This window comes from Monodon monoceros, unplaced genomic scaffold (genome assembly GCF_005190385.1).
Source record: "Monodon monoceros isolate NGI ecotype Baffin Bay Population unplaced genomic scaffold, NGI_Narwhal_1 Super_Scaffold_3, whole genome shotgun sequence".
Classification (NCBI taxonomy): domain Eukaryota; kingdom Metazoa; phylum Chordata; class Mammalia; order Artiodactyla; family Monodontidae; genus Monodon; species Monodon monoceros.
The window spans coordinates 5,855,810-5,874,928 of record NW_021703780.1 but is presented as its reverse complement, the minus strand read 5'-3'; the positions used below and the strand labels follow the sequence as shown (position 1 = coordinate 5,874,928).

Genomic DNA, 19,119 nt, shown 5'->3' with positions numbered 1-19,119 from the left:
TTTGGCACCCAAAGGAGATACACAGCACATTTTGTTTACTGAAGGAACTTTGTTTTCACACAGATTACTGGTCAAGCAAAACACTGCTGTCGCTGTAAGACATTCAGAGCATCAGTGAACACTGAGAAACTAAGAAATAAGTTGGATAATCAGGTCAGGAGAGGAGTTCTGACCCTCTTAAGCAGAAGGCGGGGGCAATTCTGAGAGTCCTACCTCGGTTCTTACCCCGGAGCCTCTGCCCCCTGAGCCCCAGGCTCACAAGTCAAAGAGATAAAACATCACTAAAACAAACAGAAACTTAAATACGCTTAAGGTTTTAGTTGTATGCCTCATCTGAAAACCATTCAGAAGCTCCGGCCATCGAGGAGAACTCTTCCATGTTCCTTTTGGCCTCAGGAAATTTAAAGGAGAGAAAGAAAGAAAGAAAGGAGGGGCGGGGAGGGGAGAAGGAAGCCATAAGTAAGAACCTAATTTCTGTTTCTCACTTTTATAGAAGTCCTTTGCATGCATTATCCATGCCAGGAATAGTATGTTTTGACCAATGAAAGCAGTACAAGTAGAGAAAATGCTGATAAAATTCACAAACATAACTTCTTTGAAGGGTAGGGAACGTACCTGGTTCATAAACCTTGCTTTATCCCGTGATCTGATCTCAGAGAAAGGCACCGCCAGCCACCAGCCACGGAAGCCTGAGACCTGGAAATCATCGGGCCCATCCTCCATCCCATCCCCCAGCCAGCCTCAAATCCTTCCTCTGGCCTCCATCTCTGTCAAACCCACCCAGGCTCCCCACCTCCACTGCCACCCAGCCTGAGCCACCACTGCTCTTCAAAAGTTGTGCAAAACCAACCTTCCCAACGATCTTGCAGACAGAAGGTAAAACGGTCACTTCCTTCTACTCTAGTTTATTCTCCACTCTGGGCAGGAGTGATCTTTAAAAACGCAAATCTCATCATGCCAGTCCTTGGCCTAACACCCTGCAAAGGCTTCCCAGAGTTCTCAAGGGAAAACTCCAAATACCTGTGAGCTACCTTGCCATGCGTGTCACCCGCCTGGGTCTCTTCTTTCTCCACACTGATCTTCTCCAACCTCAGGGCCTCAGCACCAGCTGCTTGCGCTCCAACTCTCCTTCTCTTCATGTTGTAGCTCAGGGGCCACTCTGGGGAGATGCCGCCTCCACCAGCATCCTCCTCCCCTCCCCCACAGTGCATGTCACATGCTCTTGTCATACTTAACACCCAGCACAGATGGAAACGACTTAGTGGTCCCGTGTCTCTTTCCATGTCTGGGAAGCTAGCAACTGTCTCTCTTTCTCATACTAGTACCCTTGGTGCTTATCACTGCCATCCCATCGTTGAAATTCAAATTTGTTGAATAAATAAAAATCTATAAATAAAGATCTATAAGTGGTTAAAAAAAAAAAAACCCCACTATGAGGTTTTCAAATTTGGGGGTGGAAAAGTGCCTGTTTTCCAAAGGGAGACTGAATCTGATACTGAATCCAACTGGATACAGTGTTTTAGAAAAAGGGGGTTGTAAAGCTTTACTAAGCTCTCAAACAACAAATGGTTTTCAGAAACATTATTTTCATGATTTAAAAACAAACTTAATTTAGAGACGTGCAAGTTGAGCCTCCTTTAAATTATACTTGGTTTAAATTTTTAAGTAGGACAGTTTGATCCAATATAAGTTTAACTTACCAAGTCGTGAAAACCTGTTTGAGATGCTTACTAACCAACTTTATATAACTATCCCTCAAAACAATTAAAAGCCCAAAAGTGGAAGAGAAAATGGTTTTTAAAAAAAAAATCGGTTTTTCACATCAGAGAGGAACATATACAAGCCTCCTTAGAAATAAGATGAAGTTGGAATATTATATTTGAATGTATCTGCCAAATCTGAGCCTAAACTCTAGTTATCAGGTAAGCACGTCAAGGAATATTTAAAGGTAGCAATAATGTACTTTTTTTTTTTTTTTGCGGTACGCAGGCCTCTCACTGTTGTGGCCTCTCCCGTTGCGGAGCACAGGCTCCGGACGCACAGGCTCAGCGGCCACAGCTCACGGGCCCAGCCGCTCCGCGGCATGTGGGATGTTCCGGGACCGGGGCACGAACCCGTGTCCCCTGCATCGGCAGGCGGACTCTCAACCACTGCGCCACCAGGGAAGCCCACAATAATGTACTTTTAAGCAACTAGGATTTTACCTCGTATAAAGGATACCAAGACCTTCCAATTCAAAAAGAAAAAAAATGGTAATTCCTTATTCGAAAAGGAAACCTATCCAGATAGTTACAAACATAAAGGTATAAACGGATCCATAAGCGAAACGCCTCTCTCTCACCCCATCCTTATGGTATCTCCCCTATTTCTGAAGACACAGGTACCTCTTTTAGAAGAAAGTTAAGAAAAGATTTTGCGATGATTTTGTGTACTCAGGGTTTTTTGGGGGTTTTTTTAACTATGAAGTCTCAGCATAAAGGAACCTCCCCTAAAACAGTGAAAATGATTCTTTCTGTAAATACGATCTATACTCAACTTCCATCGTGTACATACATATATTGCACGCGCACACACAAATAAAGCAAGATCTGTACCCTGTAGGTTTCTGGTTTGCACTTTATTTTAAATCCAAGGAGTTACAGAAAAAAAAGAAAAGTTAAATTATACACGGACCAACACTCCTATTAACTCACACCACTAATGAAACAAAAATCTAACTAAGCAGAGAAAGTGGGCCCACACATTGGAGTTCAGAAATGATTTTGGTCTTTGATCTGTGTGCCCATCTCTCCTATTTAATATAAACTTCAAACCAAGAGCCATGAAAAGTGGTTATAATTAGTAAGGGCCCCAGTGTGACAGCTTTTAGTGCAATCAGGCATTAACAACTCTTTTTTTTCCTCTTTAATTTTGAGTAAGTTAAGCTGAGCAAACTTTTATTTTAAAATTTCTGTAATTCAAAATGCTTTCCCACCAGTGTGCACTTAGCACCCAATTTCTGCAGGATGGGTCTGTTGGAAAACGATAGTTTACTTCTGTTTCCTTCTCTTAATTTGGACTGATACTTAGGACTTAGCTTCCAAATTATATGTGCCCTTCTCCAAAAATAAACTGCGCCTCTTCAGAAAAACTCCGGGTTTTTTATATTCGAAAATGGATCCAACAATAATTATTGAATGAGCATCAACTACGCAACCCTTGAGCTAGGTACAAAAGATGGAAAAATATGATTTGAAGTTGCTGCCTATTCTCCAGGTGGGGAAAACATGCCAACAGGTAAATTACAACAGACAGACCCGGCCAGATGGGGTAAGGGTTATTCTGGATGGAGGACCTGATTCTCCCTGCAAGAGGCGGTGTTTGAGATGGGTCTTGAAAGAAGAGTTGAGAAATGTTGTGTGCAAGGAGAAGGGAATGGGGACAAAACAGAATGAACACTCCACGGAAAAGCAGAAGCAGGACGAACTCCTTCAGTGTGGCAGTGGCCTGCAGGGAGAGTGAGAAGGGCTAAAACTAGGAAGACAGTCTGGGAGCTGCCGGTGGAGGTCCTCGTGTGCCAAGTTGAGGAGTTTGGATTTCTCCCTGCGGACAACAGGGGGCCATGAGATGTTTTTCAGCAGCAGGCAAACCCCATGTGCAGCTATAGTGTTCAAGCCGAGTGGAGGGCAGACTGGAGGAGGGAGACAAAGGCGCCAGGAAATTGACTTGGGAGGCGCTTGTGACATGATGAGGGCCTAGGTCAGGACAGTGGGGCAGGCAACACCAGAGTCAGACTGGACCAGGGTTTCGAGGAGGGTCTGGTGACTGCTGGCAGCTGAGAGAGAGACCAGAGTCAGGGACTGGCCTGGGAGGCTGGGTGGATGGTGAGTTTCAGCTCACCTTCTAGAAGTGGGGGAGAGACTTTTCTTCCTGCAACTTCCCTCCAATGCACCTGCAGGGGATCCCCAGCCTGGCAAAAGTTGTAAATGGAGAGGGGGAGCAGGGACCGCCCGGTTTACAGGTTGGAGGAGAGGGCGGCAAAGCACCAGAAGCACAGCTCTTACTACACCAGGCGTGGGCTGGCGAAGCCAGCTTCCAAGCAGGTCACTGACGTCATCAGCCCGGAGGGACGTGAACGGGACCCTGACAGTCTGTCCTCGGGTTAGGATGTAAAGAAAGCTGCCTGTAAGCGTTAAACATTTCTCTTAGTTAAGTGGGAGCCCAGACCGTTCTGGAATCATCCCCCTCTCTTCCTGCCTTTTCTTCTTGCTCCCCTCCTGCCTGTAAGATGGGGGGTGGGGTGGACCAGGACAAGGGTCAGGCAAGTGGCACCTGTGGCTAAAAGATGGCTCCTGCCACTGTCCTAGACATGTCTGGCCCGAGGAAATGCAGTTTAATGTTTGTATACCACATTTTATTTTTCTTTCAGTCAACCACCTTTCCGTGCATCTGAGGTCCACAAGTCCCCAAAACATAAAATCACCACCGTCTCTTCCCTTGATCCCTCCCCAACCTTCCCTGGTAAAGCAGCAGCCTGCCAGCCACCTGCTCAAGAGGAGATACACGGACAGAAGACCAGGCTCCCACCACTGCCCTATAAAAAGGGTGGAGAGGGCTTCCCTGGTGGCGCTGTGGTTAAGAATCCACCTGCCAATGCAGGGGACACGGGTTCGAGCCCTGGGCCAGGAAGATCCCACATGCCGCAGAGCAACGAAGCCCGTGCGCCACAACTACTGAGCCTGCGCTCTACAGCCCATGAGCCACAACTACTGAGCCCGTGTGCCGCAACTACTGAGCCCACACACCTAGAGCCCGTGCTCCGCAACAAGAGATGCCACCGCAGTGAGAAGCCTGCGCTCCGCAACAAAGAGTAGCCCCCACTCGCCGCAACTAGAGAAAGCCTGCGTGCGGCAACAAAGACCCAACGCAGCCAAATAATTAATTAATTAATTAATTTTTTTAAAGATTCATGTAAGAATTTTGCAAAAACTTAAGAAAACAAAATAAGGGAGACTCCAAGGGCAAAAAACATTAACTGTCAAGCAAGTAAGGGCTAATTCAAACACTGAGCAAAAAAATAGGGGAGGTATGGGGGTACCCTCCACATAACTTCAAACACGAGAGAGAAGTGGCAGATGACAGCACCGGAGCTAGTTACCTAAATAAGTGAGGAAGTACCACCTACCAGAGCAGCTCCCCAGCGCCAACGTATCTGGTTTGTTTTAGAAGCAGACGAGTTCTGGAACTTTTATTTACTACAGGGTTTTTAAATATATGTAACGCCACTTAAATGATTTCCCCAACCCCCAATCTTCTGTGAAACCTTGAACTTGCCAACCGCAGCACCTTACAGGCCTGTAAGGAGAACTTACTCGCTCTACGAAATTCCAGATCCCCAAATATGCCACGTGCAGTACAGTGAGAACGCCAGGCTGCTTGCACACGTGACACAGGCCTTGACTCCTGTACCTTTAAAGCAGGCTTTCTTACCCTCCACCTACTGACATTTGGGACTGGATAATCCTTTAGCTGTGGGGCCTTCAGGTGCATTGTGGGATGGGCAGCAGCACTCCTGGCCTCGACCCACTAAAGGCCAGTCGCACCCGCCCCCCCCCCCAGCAAGGCAATCAAAAGTGTCTCCAGACTTTGCCAGATGCCCCCGGGGGCGGGGAACCACCAAGCTGAGAACTACTGCTTTAAAGGGGGCATCCAAAGCTTACCACCTGCCTTTCCCTTAAAATCCATCCCTAAGTGAACTCCTTGAAGAAGAATTTGCTAGCCTGTTTGTCTCTAGGCGCTCGAAGCAAACATTAACTCTGCCTGAGTACTGGAGTTGTGCACAGTTCTGGAAAGGAAATCCAGAGTGGATACCCACAAAGCTTCCTGAGCTTAAAATACACCACTTTCTTCCATATATAGATTTTGACTTTCTGGAACATTTATTTTATCCTTACAATGATCCCACGAGGTAGAAAACCTACTGAAAAGAATGCCTATAATCACGTTCATCAAGAGAAATGCTGGCAAAGGCTAAAAAGTTTCTTTTCCAATTGCCTTACATCTTCAAATTCAACCACAGCATTATTGTGAAAGGATCTGGTCTCATTTAAAAAGCACACACACAGATAAACAGGCCCTGTATATTTAATGCTCTGTCTTCTGAGGCCAAGCTGACTTGGAAAAGCAGGTGTTGTTTGGACTGAGGCTGGGGCTGGGTGTTCTGGGTCCTGGGCCTGATTTATTACTAGCCACCGGGTGGAAGTTGGCACAGCTGGAAAATGGGTTAATACACCCACCCAGCCCTCACCATGCTGCTCTGAGGATCAAATTCGAACCTTTGTTCAAGGGCTTCACAAAAGCAGGGTGCAGTTAACTTTGTCCAGAGTCTGCCCTAACGAAAAATGAAATTTCACAAGTAGTGAAACCACTAAAAGCCTCCAACATTCTTAAAGCCATCTTACCCCGCAGTCTGAAAGAGGGGGTAGAGAGATGAGATACCAAGCTAGCCAGGGGAAAAACAAATAGAGCCATTTAAAAGCTTTATCTAATTACCCCCACTGAGACTTTTTCTCTGCAGTCTGGCTGGCTGACAAAGAATGTGGTGGGGCTTTTGACTGGGCTTTCTCCACCCTATCGGGACCACCCGCCCTCCCCGAGTCTGAAAGCCCCGCAGGAGTAGCCCGTACCCAGACGCTGGGACTTTACAGAGGCTTTCAAGTTCTATTAGCACGGCTTGCTTGAATCACACTGAACAAACAGTCTCCACCCTCTCCCACTTCTTTTGTCTAAAGCACCTATTCACTGGCAGCCACCTTTATTGATGGGCAGACTGGCTCACCTGTGCCCAAAGTACCATCAGAAACAAGATGCACCAGTAGCTGGAAGGGAGAGCTCCCTGCGCCCTCCTCCCAGGCTCCCCACCACCACCACCCCCATCTCCACCAACCAACGCCAGCTACACTCGGACAGGGACACCCAGGGAAGGTGACGAGGGAAACAGAGACCAGCACAGTGGTGACCCTGTCCCAGAGGACAACTAACAGAAAAGGAAAACGTCTGTCACCCTCGCGCCCCATCTTCCTCACTCTCCCACCTCGGTCATCATGAAAACAACGCAGATGGTTTTCCTCTCTATATTCTGCCTTCCATGGGAGCAGGGGAAATTAAAAATAAGTGATGCATTTCAGAAAGCACATCGTATGCCTGCCTCTGCGTTTCAGATGGTACACCTTTTACCTCTGATTTATGGGGAGGCCCCCAAGGGCGTGGAAATCAGAGGCTGACCCCTGCTTTTTGAAGACAGCCATAGCTATTTCTACTCCAAAACCACTTTCTAAGTCTAAAAGAGAGAAAACTCACTTACCCTGCCTCCTCCCCCCACACCCCCAAAAAACCCATCTAATTTCTTAATTATATTTGGCTATAAAAAACATTACTCAACTTGGCCTGTTCAGTAGGTCAGATGTACACAAGTAATCTTGAGGAAGGGAAACTTGTGAGTTACAGTGAGCTTGCCTTTCAACCAAGAGAGGATGGTTACTAACCATGGCTTCGGTTAGATTGCAACCCTTTGATCTCACTGAAAACCCCCAAGATCCTTAAAGTGTTGCTTTCGAACACTTGGTTCCAAAGATACTCTACACCTAATGTAATGATTTTCAAAAAGGTATTAGGAAGTGTTCTGAAATGAACTGAGACGGGGAGGTGGAGTGAAAAGGAGGAGCCCTATAAAACTTAATCTAATCTCAGTAAAGGGGGAAGACCATTGTCCTGTGATCAGGAGACTATATTGCCTTCGTTCTATTGATACTCTATTGCATTTCTATCTTTTGAATACAAACCTGTTTAATAAAGAGCAAAAGAAGACATCACTTCATGGATTAGGTAGGTTTTCCAAAATGAACTAAACAATCTGTTATTAATCAATGAAATAAGGTGATGTTACACACCATTTCCTTGGGAGGATTTAACCCGAACACACAGGTAGCAGGGAAGAAGTCCACCCAGACAAGCTGCCATCTGACACCAGAGTTGGTCAGAGAGCATGAACTTCAATTAAAAGACACTTACAAAAGAGAGATGATTTAAATGTGATAACAAAAACAAAACAAAATTAACATCCTACTTTCCTAGGTCAAAGGACATGGAGAATTCAGAAATTAATTAAATCTAGTTAAATAATGTAAAAGAGGGAAGGACTCCCTTTCAAAAATGCCTTGGTTAATTTTAGCATCCTTCTGTTTCGCTGCTAAGCAACCCTTATCCTATGACCTTTTAAGCACCACCTACTTTTCAAAAGGATAATGAATAGAAACATCAAAAGGATTCACTTCTGACTACTTCTAGTGAGCACGTTTAATCAATTTCTGTAGGAGGTAAAATTTATATTAATTATGCCATATAAAACCCTAGACTGGTAGAATTTCTTCTTAGTTTCATTAACCAGGAAATTTCATTCACCGAAGATAATAAATGATGTTAACAACTGAGCATAACACAGCTAGCAAAAACTTCCAAACTGATCTTAGCAAGTGGACCAGCACAGCAGTTCAAAATTCAGTAAAAATGCAAGCCACGTCATGGCAACTACGTAGGGCCCGGCATACAGCAGGGAACCAACCAATCAATAACTGTTGATGGCATGCCGACTAAACTAGGTAGGTTTACTTTCCTCCTTCTCAAATAAAAGACCCTTCCAGCAAAAGGTCATTTGTTAGATGATGCAGAAAGTCAGGAATGGATGCCCCACCTGTGCCAGCTGAGCCAGACCCATCTTCCCCATCACACAACAAACACTTGTCTGCCATAAGGGCTGAGGCTCTGAATTTCTGATGAGAAAAAAAGTGGTATCTAGAAAAATGCAGAGAATGATATGCCACAGAACAGTAAGCAGCAGCAGCGTTTCTTAAGAGTATCACGTAACCAGCAAATCCTCTTTAAAAACAAAACATCCTAAAATACAACCTGTTTAGCAGTATTTTTCAGAGTTATAAAACAGTGCAAGTTCATTAACAACCTAAAATGGACCACAAGGTAAACAAATAACCAAATCAAAGGGCTCTCCCTTTCTTTTGTAAAAGTGGGGGGGGGAGTGGGAAGGAAGGTGTTTTTTCACACATTTAAAACTTGATAAAAGCCATTCAAATGTTTAACTCATCAGTGTAACCAAAGCTCAAAACACATCAAAGCAAGATCCATCAGCGGTACCCAGAAGCTCCCTCCAAAGGGCAGTGGCTCACCTTTACATAAATTGCTTGAAGAATAATTTGAACCCATTCCTTCAAAAGTTCTGTGTGACTCTTGAAGGAAGAACTAAACGTTTAAAAAAAGAAAGCGAGAGAAAAAAAGAAGTTTCAGCCAAGACTTCAACCTCTAACTTAAGACTTCCGGGTTACATTATGTCTTAGACCCATACCTGCCTACTCAAAAAGGCACCAGACCTAGAGGATGCTTTTAAGGGCCATGGGAAGAAGAAGAAGAAAACAAAAACAAAAACCCCAAAACAAAACAAAAACCATTCTTTTCTTTGCAGTTCCCTTTTCTCCACTTTCCACATCAATTAAATTTATTTCAGAATACACTCACGCGCATGCACACACCACTGCCTATCTAAAAGAAAACGACCTCAAAAATATGGGATGCACGTGAACAACTCAGCCTTTGCACAAATCACCTCAAGCCTCCTCTTCCAAGACAGAAATACCTCGCTATTTCCAGCATCCCTATCCAACGGGCAAACTTTATTTCCACTGGCTTTTAAACCTAAACGCTAAAACAAGCACGGGGTGAATTTTTCTTCTGGTGAAAACCATAGGACAGGTTTTTCAGCATATCCCAAAGTGATATTTTTTATTCACCTTCCTATCTCTCTCCACCACCACCATCCCCAAAAAAGAAGCCGAAAAAACTCCAAAGTGCCCCGAATGTGTCCTGCTGCTGGCTCTGAAGCCGTGTAGAATTTCGTAATGGAATGTGAACTGCTCGTCCGGATCTGGGCTCACGTTCTATCTTCTAACCAGTAAGGAGCGAGGGAGGGCAAATCTGCTGAGCAAGGAGAAATACTTTCCTGCTCTTTTATAACCCATCGCGGATGCACCGCGGACGCTGGACGCGAGCTGCACGCGGCGCCTGTCAACCCGCCCGCCGGTCCCCGCGCCCCTCCTCTGCCCGCCCCCCCCCCACCCCGCCGGAAAAGAAAAGTGACCCCACCGAGAAGTGGGCTCGGCCGCCGCGCCCCTCACTCACGCGCCTCCCGGGCCCCGCGGGCGGCGGGGAGCGAGTCCCCACATCCTCGACGCGACCCTCGGCCCCGTCCAGAAAACACGCCGCTTCCAGGGAGGGGGCTGGCGACTGGAAGGACCTCCCCTGCTCCTTAGCAACCAACCATTAAGGTCGCAGTTTCCTAAGAGACCGCGAACGGGGAGGGGGCGCGGGGGACCGGGCCGAGGCGGGGGGGCTGGGGGCTCACTGGGTCTTCAGCCCCTCGACGCCGGCCCCCCCCACCCCAGCCCCTGCTCGGCTCTGCGGGCCGGGACGGGAGGAGACAGAGAAGACCCACAACTCGCAAAAAAATTGGTCCAGCGGGCAGCGGACAAAAGTTTCCGAGCGCGCTCCACAGCTGGGCGGCGAAGCGGGCCCCGGCGGCCAGCCCCGCCTCGGATGCTCCCGGCCTCCTTCCTGTGCTCGTGACGGCGCCGGGCGCCGAGGTTCCCCCCCCCCGCCCCCGCGATGCAGGCTCCGCTCCACACCGATGGCTCCCACGAAAACACGTACACCGCCAACGGAAGGGCAAGGGAACAATACGCGCGGACGCCACCCCCCCTGCCCAGTCACCCGGGGGCGGTGGTCGGCGTGACCACCAGCCACGAGCCGAGAACGGCGAGGGCGCTGGGCTGCCCGCGGCCCCCTCCCGGCCGGCGCCGTCCGCCCGGGAGGATCAAAGTCCGCAGAGCAGGGCGCGGCGGATGCTCCCACCGCGCGGCCCCGGCGGGCACCCCCGAGCCAGTACCCCAGGCGGGCACCCCGAGCGGGCACCCCCGGATACCTTGCGGCGGCGGGCGGGCGCCGTCATCTCCGCGCTCCTCGGCCCGAGAGGGACTCGAAAGTATGTAGGAGAAAAGTTTCCCCTCCCACATGGGGGGGAGGATGTCGGGGGAGAGAGGGCGGAAGATGGAGAGCAGCGCTGGTAAGATGTTTCTGGCCGGCGGTGCGCGCACCATCCGAGTCCCGGCGGTGCTGGTTAAAAATAAATTCCGCGGCGGGTGCGGCGGCGCGGGTCGGGCCGGATTCCTGCGCTCGGACGGCTAATATGGATGCGCATCAGGTCCTGGCGGCGGGGCGCTGCAGCGGCCGCGGCGGCTCGCGCTGGGAGCTGGTTGGCAGAGCCGGCAGCTCGGGAAGGGGAAAAGGAGCGGAGGAAGGGGAGGAGGAGGAGGAGGGGGAGGGGGAGGGGGGAAGAGAGGAGGAGCGGCCCGGCGCGCAGCCGGAGGGGAGAGGGCTGCCCAGCTCATCCCAGGCCGGCCCCACCGCCCCGAGCGCACGTAGCGCGGCGTGGGGCGCTCGGGTCCTCGGCTCCGGGAAACGCTGAGTTTCAAAAGTACAACGCGCTCTGCAGACTTCACCCTCCCCATCCCCAAAAGTTCTTTAAAAGGTCGCTCCCGCTCAGCCCCAGACATCTCGCTGCCACCCAAGGACCGCGAGCCGGAACCTCGGGCGCGTACTTACGGCCGGGCAGGGCGCTTGGCTCCCAGGCATGATGCAGTGGGGACCGGTGGGCTTCGGGGAGAGAACGAGGAGAGATGCAAACTTGTTCCGGAAAAGGAATCAAAATGGCGTTTCTGGATGTGCAAAGTTCATCAACTCCGCAGTCACTTCCCCTCCTCCTCTTCTCCCACAGGGAGGGAGGTGGGCGAGGAGCAGGCGACCCCGGCGCCCCAGCCGTCGTCCCGGCCCCCGCCTCGGCCCCCCCGCCCCGCTTCCTCGCCCGCACGCTCGGAGACTCGCTCTCCCCCTCTCACCCTGATAAGTAGACACATCACGTGTTGCTCCTGCGACTCTCCTGGGGACGTGTTACTGAGCGGCGGCGGCGGCGGCGCTCGGGCTGGGGGGGGGTGGGGGGGACCGCGGTACCCGCTGGTCCCCACCGCAGCCCCCGGCCCGATTTTAGCGGGGTGACCGCATTTTCCATCCCGGGATGGATGGAGGTGCAGTCCCCCACCCCACCCCCACCGCAGCCCCAGGTTTGCCCCGCGCCCTCCGCAGGCGCCCCGGGCCAGGGGAGGGCCGGGCAGCCCCGGGGGAAGGGTCCCGGCGGCCGCAGCTGAGCGCCGTCCGACCAGCACAGCGATCGCCGGCCGGCCACCCTCTTAGACCACCGCGCCCCCTCCCCTCCGGCCCCTCACTGCGGGCGACTCCCCGCCCCTGGCTTTCCATCACTTCGCTCAGTGGTTTGTTTCACTATTTTAACGGAGGACAGGGAAAGGCAGCGATGCCTGGGAAGCGCGAGAGGGGCGCCTCGGAGGCCGGGAGGGGGTGCCATGGGGGGCGGGGGTGCCTGGCCCGGCGCCGCCCCTCTTGCTCTCAGAGGCAGACGGGAGGGTGAACCCCACCCGTGCGGTTCCCTCTCCACGCGGTCCTCGCTCTGCATCCAGGTGGGACAAGCCGACGATGGGGCGGGAGATTAAGGAACTGGCGCTTCACCCCGCCCCCAACTTCGGGCTGTTTCTCTCCCAGGGCCGGTCCTTCTCGCTCTGGGGCTGCCGCCCCGGGAGCGTATTCTCCATCCAACAAATTCAACGCTGACTTGGCTTTTGTCACCTTCCCTTCCCCACACTCCACAGCTGATGCTGAAGCGGGGGGGGGGGGGCTGCCTTGCCCCCAACGGGCCGCCACTGTGTCCCCACCCCACGATGGCACGGCTGATGCTGTGTCATCCACGTCGCCCTCCGAGGCATCAGGGAAGCCACATGCAATATCTCTTTCTCTCAGAGGGCTCCTGTTTCAACTCTGAAAAGCAGGGGCCCTCCTCCGAGCCGCGCTCCGTCTCCACGGCTCCAAACACCAGCTTCGCCCAGGCTGCGGCGGCCCAAGTTATCACCGAGCCCAGAGAAACCAGGCCTGGGCTTTGCTTCCTCCATAAGGCAGCTGACATGTTTCCAACTGTTAATACTTTTCCTACTGAGCTTCTGAAAGGGGCCTGTTGTTGTCAGCCTTTTGGAAACATCTTCAGGCAGATAAGGGTGATTGTGGTTGCAGAAAACAAACACCACCCGCTCCCCAAATTCTAAAGATGGGGGGCCTCTTGTCTAGTTGCAGAGAATGCTACTGCAGAATCATGCGTTTGAGGCTTGTTAAGCAAGACGATGTTACACATACAGAAAGCTGGCCACTATATACTGGCTGTGACCTTTGACCCTCTTTCACGCCAACTCTTCCGAGTACCCTTGCACACCATACAAAGTTGTAAGCCCAATCACAGGCCTTTAATTTGAGGCCTTTAGTTGAACTCTGGTGTTCAGGGCTGCAGACAGAAGTGTCTACTTAGGGATGGACTAAATGGATGGGTCCTGGCCAACACAGAACTCTCTAGAACCAAGCAAAAGCAGCTGGACCATTACCTATGACTTGAGATAATCAGCCACCCAAGAGGGAACTGATTCAGCTGGCTGTTTCTCTGACGTCCAGAGTCATCAAAATTAAGTTTTCAGAACCTGTTATGTTTCCCAGGGTCTACTGTTTACTGAGGAAAACTCAACCCAGGGAAACGTTAGCAGTTGCATTTTTCTAAGCCTCCCCTCCACCCCAACCCCATGTCCCCATTCAGGGAGTTACCTTTCCTGGTCTCCCCATTGAGGAGTAGGTTTTGAGTAGGAACCATATCAAAGTCGGAATTTTGCTTGTAATTTAGCTTATTCTGTAAAATACATGCAAACCTGCAAAGCTACATGATTTTTCCTGACCTTGATAATGTCACCTAGGTAATACTGGCAACCTTTTAAGTTGAAAAAACAGTCTAAAAGTAACTTTTGAAAGTTGAATTCTAATGATACTGAGCTCTGTGTTCATCTTTTCTAGCTAATTCATAAACTTGGCAGTCAAACGAGCCGTCCAAAGGTCTGTTTGTCCATATTACATATAAATATCATTGACCCAACAGATATTTATTGAGCATCTAATAGGTAAAAAAGAGTCATGCTATTGAAACCATGATGAGTTGCCACTTCACACCCACTAGGATGGCTGTAATAAAAAAGACATAATAACAAGTGTCGTCAGGGAAGTGGAGAGATGGAACTCTCGCACACTGCTGGTGAAAATGTAAAATGCTACAGCCACTTTAAAAAACAGCTTGACAGTTCCTCAAAATGTTAAGCAGAGAGTTACCATCTGACCTAGCCACTCCACGCCTAGGTACATAACACAACACATGAAAACAGACATCCACACAAGAACTTGTACAAGAATGTTCACAGCAGCGTTATCCATAGCAGCTAAAAAGCAGAAACAACCCAAATAGCCATGAACTGATGAGTGGATAAACAAAATGTGGTCCATCCATACATGGAATATTATTCAGCCATAAAAAAGGAAAGAAGTACATACTACAACACGGATCAGTTTTGAAAACACACTAAATGAAATAAGCCAGACCCAAAAGGACAAATATTGTTCTGATTCTGTTTATATGAAATGTCCAGAATAGGCAAATCTTCAGAGACAGGAAGTAGATTAATAGTTACCCAGGGCTGAGGGTTTGGAGGGAAATACGGATTGACTGCTAATTGTGTGACATTTCTTTTGGGGGTGATAGAAATGTTTTAAAATTGATTGTGGTAATGGTTGAACAACCCTGAATATACTAAAACCATTGAACTGTACACTTTAAATGGGTGAATTGCATTCTTTGTAAGTTATACCTCAACAAAGCTGATATATATATATTCCATATATATATATATATATATATGGAATTGTGAGATTATATATATATATATTCCATATATATATATATAGGTTCTGTAGTGGAGAAGTGATACAAAAATGGATAATTTATAATCCATGCCTTAAAAGAGTTTACAGGCTAATCTCTGCATCCATAAGAAGTAGTCATGAAATGCAAGCCAACATTTAATAAGAACCATTAAATAGGTACAAAATTCAGAGGTTCCAAGAAAAGAGAGCACTTCAAATAAGAGTCATTGGGGAAAATTTCACAGAAGAGAAAGCGATGGGGCTGAGCCATGGAGAATGGCTAGAAATTTCGTGTATGGAGATGGGGATTAGAAATAGCAGATGCAAAGGCACAGTGGTGGCAAGTTATGAGCCCTGTTCAGAGACCAGTAAGGATTCCAGTGTGTATGGATGATAACCCATACAGCAATAGCAGGTGATAAGAGTGAAAGTCAACAGGCTGAGGCTATCCCACAGAGAACTCTGAACACCATCCATGGAAAACCTCAGGGACGAGGGCCTGAACTAGGGTGGAGCAGGGAAGGGATAGAGAATAGCTGATCGGGAGCCACTTCAGAGGAAGAACTGATAGAAAAGCAGCTGGTGGGCCGGGAATGGGGGGTGAAGAAGTGAGGGCCAAGATGATGCCTGGGTCCCAGCCAGATGGAGAGAACGAATGACTAATGAGAAAGTCAGAGGTAGGAGCCCATTGGAGGTGGAAGGTGACAAAGCAGGTGACATCGAGCTGGAAGTAGAAATAATGGAAACCATAGAGCTATGCCATGGAAGAGAATCGAGGAGAAAAAGGATGTGGATGTTGGAGAAGGCCCCTAGGATGAGGTGACACAGTCCGCTGAATCTCATGAGACGTGGAGGTGTCCCAACCCCACCCAAAGGAGGGGGCAGGGTGCTCCAGACAGAGGGAGCGGTAAGTAGCAAGCACAAGGGCAGAGAGGCGTAAAACAAGGTCAGTTTCCAGAACTGCAAATACCTGACTCTGTGGCTGGACCAGAGGGAGGAAGGGACGCAGCCAGAGATGGAGCTGGAGAAATTGCCCGTGGGCCAGACGGCCGAGAGCTCCGGGCACACCATGGAGCTGACCTGTGCTTTATCCGACGCCGAGCCCCTGAAAGGGCTTAAGGAAGAGGTAGACAGAGCCTCCCTCGTGGGAACATGAAGAAGGGTCTGGGAGACTTGGGATCGGAAGGCTAGTTAGGAATTAATAGAAGAGCCCACCTAAGAAATAATAAGGACCCTGTCAGCCGCTGGCTATAGAGGTGGAGAGGAATGGATTGGTTTGAGACAGAATTAGGACACAGATGCAATAGGATTTGACCAATTTGATATGGGAGAGAGGAAAAAAAAATCCCTCTGGAGCACTGACCACGGGGCATGGCATCAAAGGAAGGGAAACCAGGCTTCCCTGGTGGTGCAGTGGTTGAGAGTCCGCCTGCCGATGCAGGGGACACGGGTTCATGCCCCGGTCTGGGAAGATCCCACATGCCGCAGAGCAGCTGGGCCCATGAGCCATGGCCGCTGAGCCTGCGCGTCCGGAGCCTGTGCTCCGCAACGGGAGAGGCCACAACAGTGAGAGGCCCGCGTACCGCAAAAAAAAAAAAAAAAGAAGGGAAACCACTCCAGCATCGGCAGAATGACACATGACAAAGCAGGGGTTAAAGTAAAAAGAGGGGGACAGACAGAGGGACTAGAGGTGGGAGGTGGTGAAGAAGATGGAATCCCCTGGGCTTGGTCCCAACTGCTTTGGAGCGAGAAGAGACTTGAAAAAGACAGCTTCCCCGGTCTTGGTTTGGGACCCGGGTTGGGGGGTGGGTCCATGCATCATGGCGGGGTGGGGGGAGTAGGGGGTGGTGTGTGGAAGATGAGAGGAGGCTGGACCCAGGAAAAAGGCCTGGAGAGACATCTGGGGGCCAGAGAGGATGGGAAGTAAAAGGCTAGAAGCTAACCCCAGGGAAGTGCCTGCCATGAGGTGGATGCAGAGGAGGGGTGACAAGTGCTCTCAGTCTCTTTCCTCTAAAGGAGCAGAACAGCTGGGGCGGGGAGCGCTGCCTTAAAAAAAAAAAAGGTTGTCAATGGTGTTAAATCACAGAGACGTCAAAGCAAGTAGCTGAAAAGGGGGTGAGATCTGAGAAAGTAAATTGATTTGAGAGAGGAAGGCAAAAGCCAGAAAGCGAGGGTTAAGGAGTGATGGCAGGAGAGGAAGTGAATGAAGGCCTGAAGGCTGAGAAGTTAGGTGACAGAAGGAGGGGCGAGAAAGGAAAGTAACAACAGCAACGTAGTAGGCAGCTAATATGTACTGAACACCTACTATGTGCCAGGCGCTGCTCTGAGGGTCCCCTGTGAATCATCTTGCTTAACCCCCCTCCAACCTGGCAGGTGCCTTATCACCCCCATCCTACAACTGATGAAACTGAAGAGTCCCAAGGTCCCCAGGCGGGGATGGCTGGGACCTGGCAGAGCTGAGCTAAACCCCGGGACCCACTCTTTCCTTGCTGTCATCACCCCTGCTGCTGTCAGTCAATCGAGAATTAAATAGTTTGCTAACAAAAAATGCCTACTTGATTGTCTTGACTAATCTGAATAAAAAACACTCTCCACCGGAGTTTGGCAGAAGGGCCAGTATTGTCTGTGCTGTCTTAACAAGGATTTAATTGGAAAGATAAGCAAATGACCAGCTTTCAGTATTGCTAATTTGGTTTATAACCATCCCTCCCGCACATAAACCTCGGGTACAAACCCCTTTCTGTTCTTTATAGACATTTATGTCAACAGGAAAGGAATGTAGATCCAGAGAGAGAGAGAGAGAGAGAGAGAATACAGATCTATGAAACAGAGCATAGGTGTGTATGTGTGTGTGTGTCTGTCTGTCTGCCTGTCTGTCTGTGGCAGAGGAGGAATGGTAGGGAGATCAGCCTTGGGGAAAAAGAGGGATAATTAATATTCTGTGACAGGAGGGAAGGGGAAAAGATGGTAGAAACTTAACTACTACATCAGGTTGTGGGAGTTACCATGCGATGGCTTTGACTACGGACAGCAGCAGGGCCGCAGAGCAAGGGCAGGGGGCTAAGGCTTGAAGCAAGAAGTCAGGAACTGGTGGTAGAAAAGTTCAGCTCTGCGTTAGCTTCAATGCCACAGAGCCACGGAGGGGACAAAACATATGGTAGGGATTACTGACAGCGGGAAGCTGAAATGAGTAAAATCCATCACAAGGGGGATGACACCAGAAAGGGCCTGAGGCTGTGAGAATGGGGAGTGGCCAAGGGCCCTGAGGAAGAAAGGCAGCTTCAGTGACCAGGAGGGTGAGGCAAGGGGTGAGAGGAAGAAGGGGGTCTGAGGGTGGGAAACGGGGATGGAGACCTCGGGGGAGACAGAGAAGCAGAAGACTCTTGTGAGCTGGAGGGAAATCCTACTCGTGGGGCTGAGGAAACAATGCAGGAAGGACAGGACACGAGTCCTTGACAAAGAGGGTCCTCCACTCATGGAGGGACTGAGACTGAGGGCAGGAAGGAGACGGAGAGGAAAAATGTGAAGTCGGTCACTTTGGCTCTCCTGCGGGAGGCTCTGCAGGTGGCGGGGATGCAGATGAGAAGAGGCGGGCGTTGACAGGTGACACCCACATCAGAGGAGGCAGCACGGGCTAAGCCGTGTTCCCCCAGATGCGTACACTGAAGTCCTAGCCCCCAGTCCCTCAGAGTGTAACTGTAGGTGGAGGTATGGCCTTTACAGAGGTCATTAGGTGAAATGAAGTAATTGGGATGGTCCCTAATCCAGTAGGACTGGTGTCCTTCTAAGAAGAGGAGATCAAGACACACACACTCACACACACACACACACACAGAGGGACGACCAGGTGAGGACACAGGGAGAAGTTGGCACCTTCCAGCCCAGGAGAGAGGCCTCAGAAGGCACCAACCCCACCAGCACCTCGATCTCGGCCCTCCGGCCTCCTCAACTGTGAGAAAATACGTTGCTGCGGTTCCAGCTCCCCAGCCTGTGTGGCTGAGTTACAGCAGCCCGAGCTGACTGATACAAGGAGGGACCCAAAGACGACGGGGGGCCTGGCGTGGAAGGAGAGCGGAACACACTCCAGAGACTCCGTGGCCTCCCGGTCAACTGGGAGAACCAGTCTTCTCGAGGAAAGGCTTTGGGAGGAAGTGACATATCTAAGGACAA

General features: G+C 50.0%; 1 protein-coding gene across 6 annotated transcripts in view; it reads right to left on the bottom strand.

Moving 5' to 3' along the window:
• Positions 1–19,119, bottom strand: part of RREB1 (ras responsive element binding protein 1) — a 177,781-nt gene that overhangs the window by 123,538 nt on the left and 35,124 nt on the right. For 2 of the 6 annotated variants that reach the window (XM_029242683.1, XM_029242692.1), the window contains exon 1: positions 11,704–11,933. The exons of 3 other annotated variants lie outside the window; for them this stretch is intronic. The gene's annotated coding sequence lies outside the window, so the exon portion shown is untranslated. Of the gene's footprint in view, positions 1–11,023; positions 11,664–11,703; positions 11,934–19,119 lie in introns of those variants that run through there. One more of the 6 variants, XM_029242684.1, reaches the window with a different exon arrangement.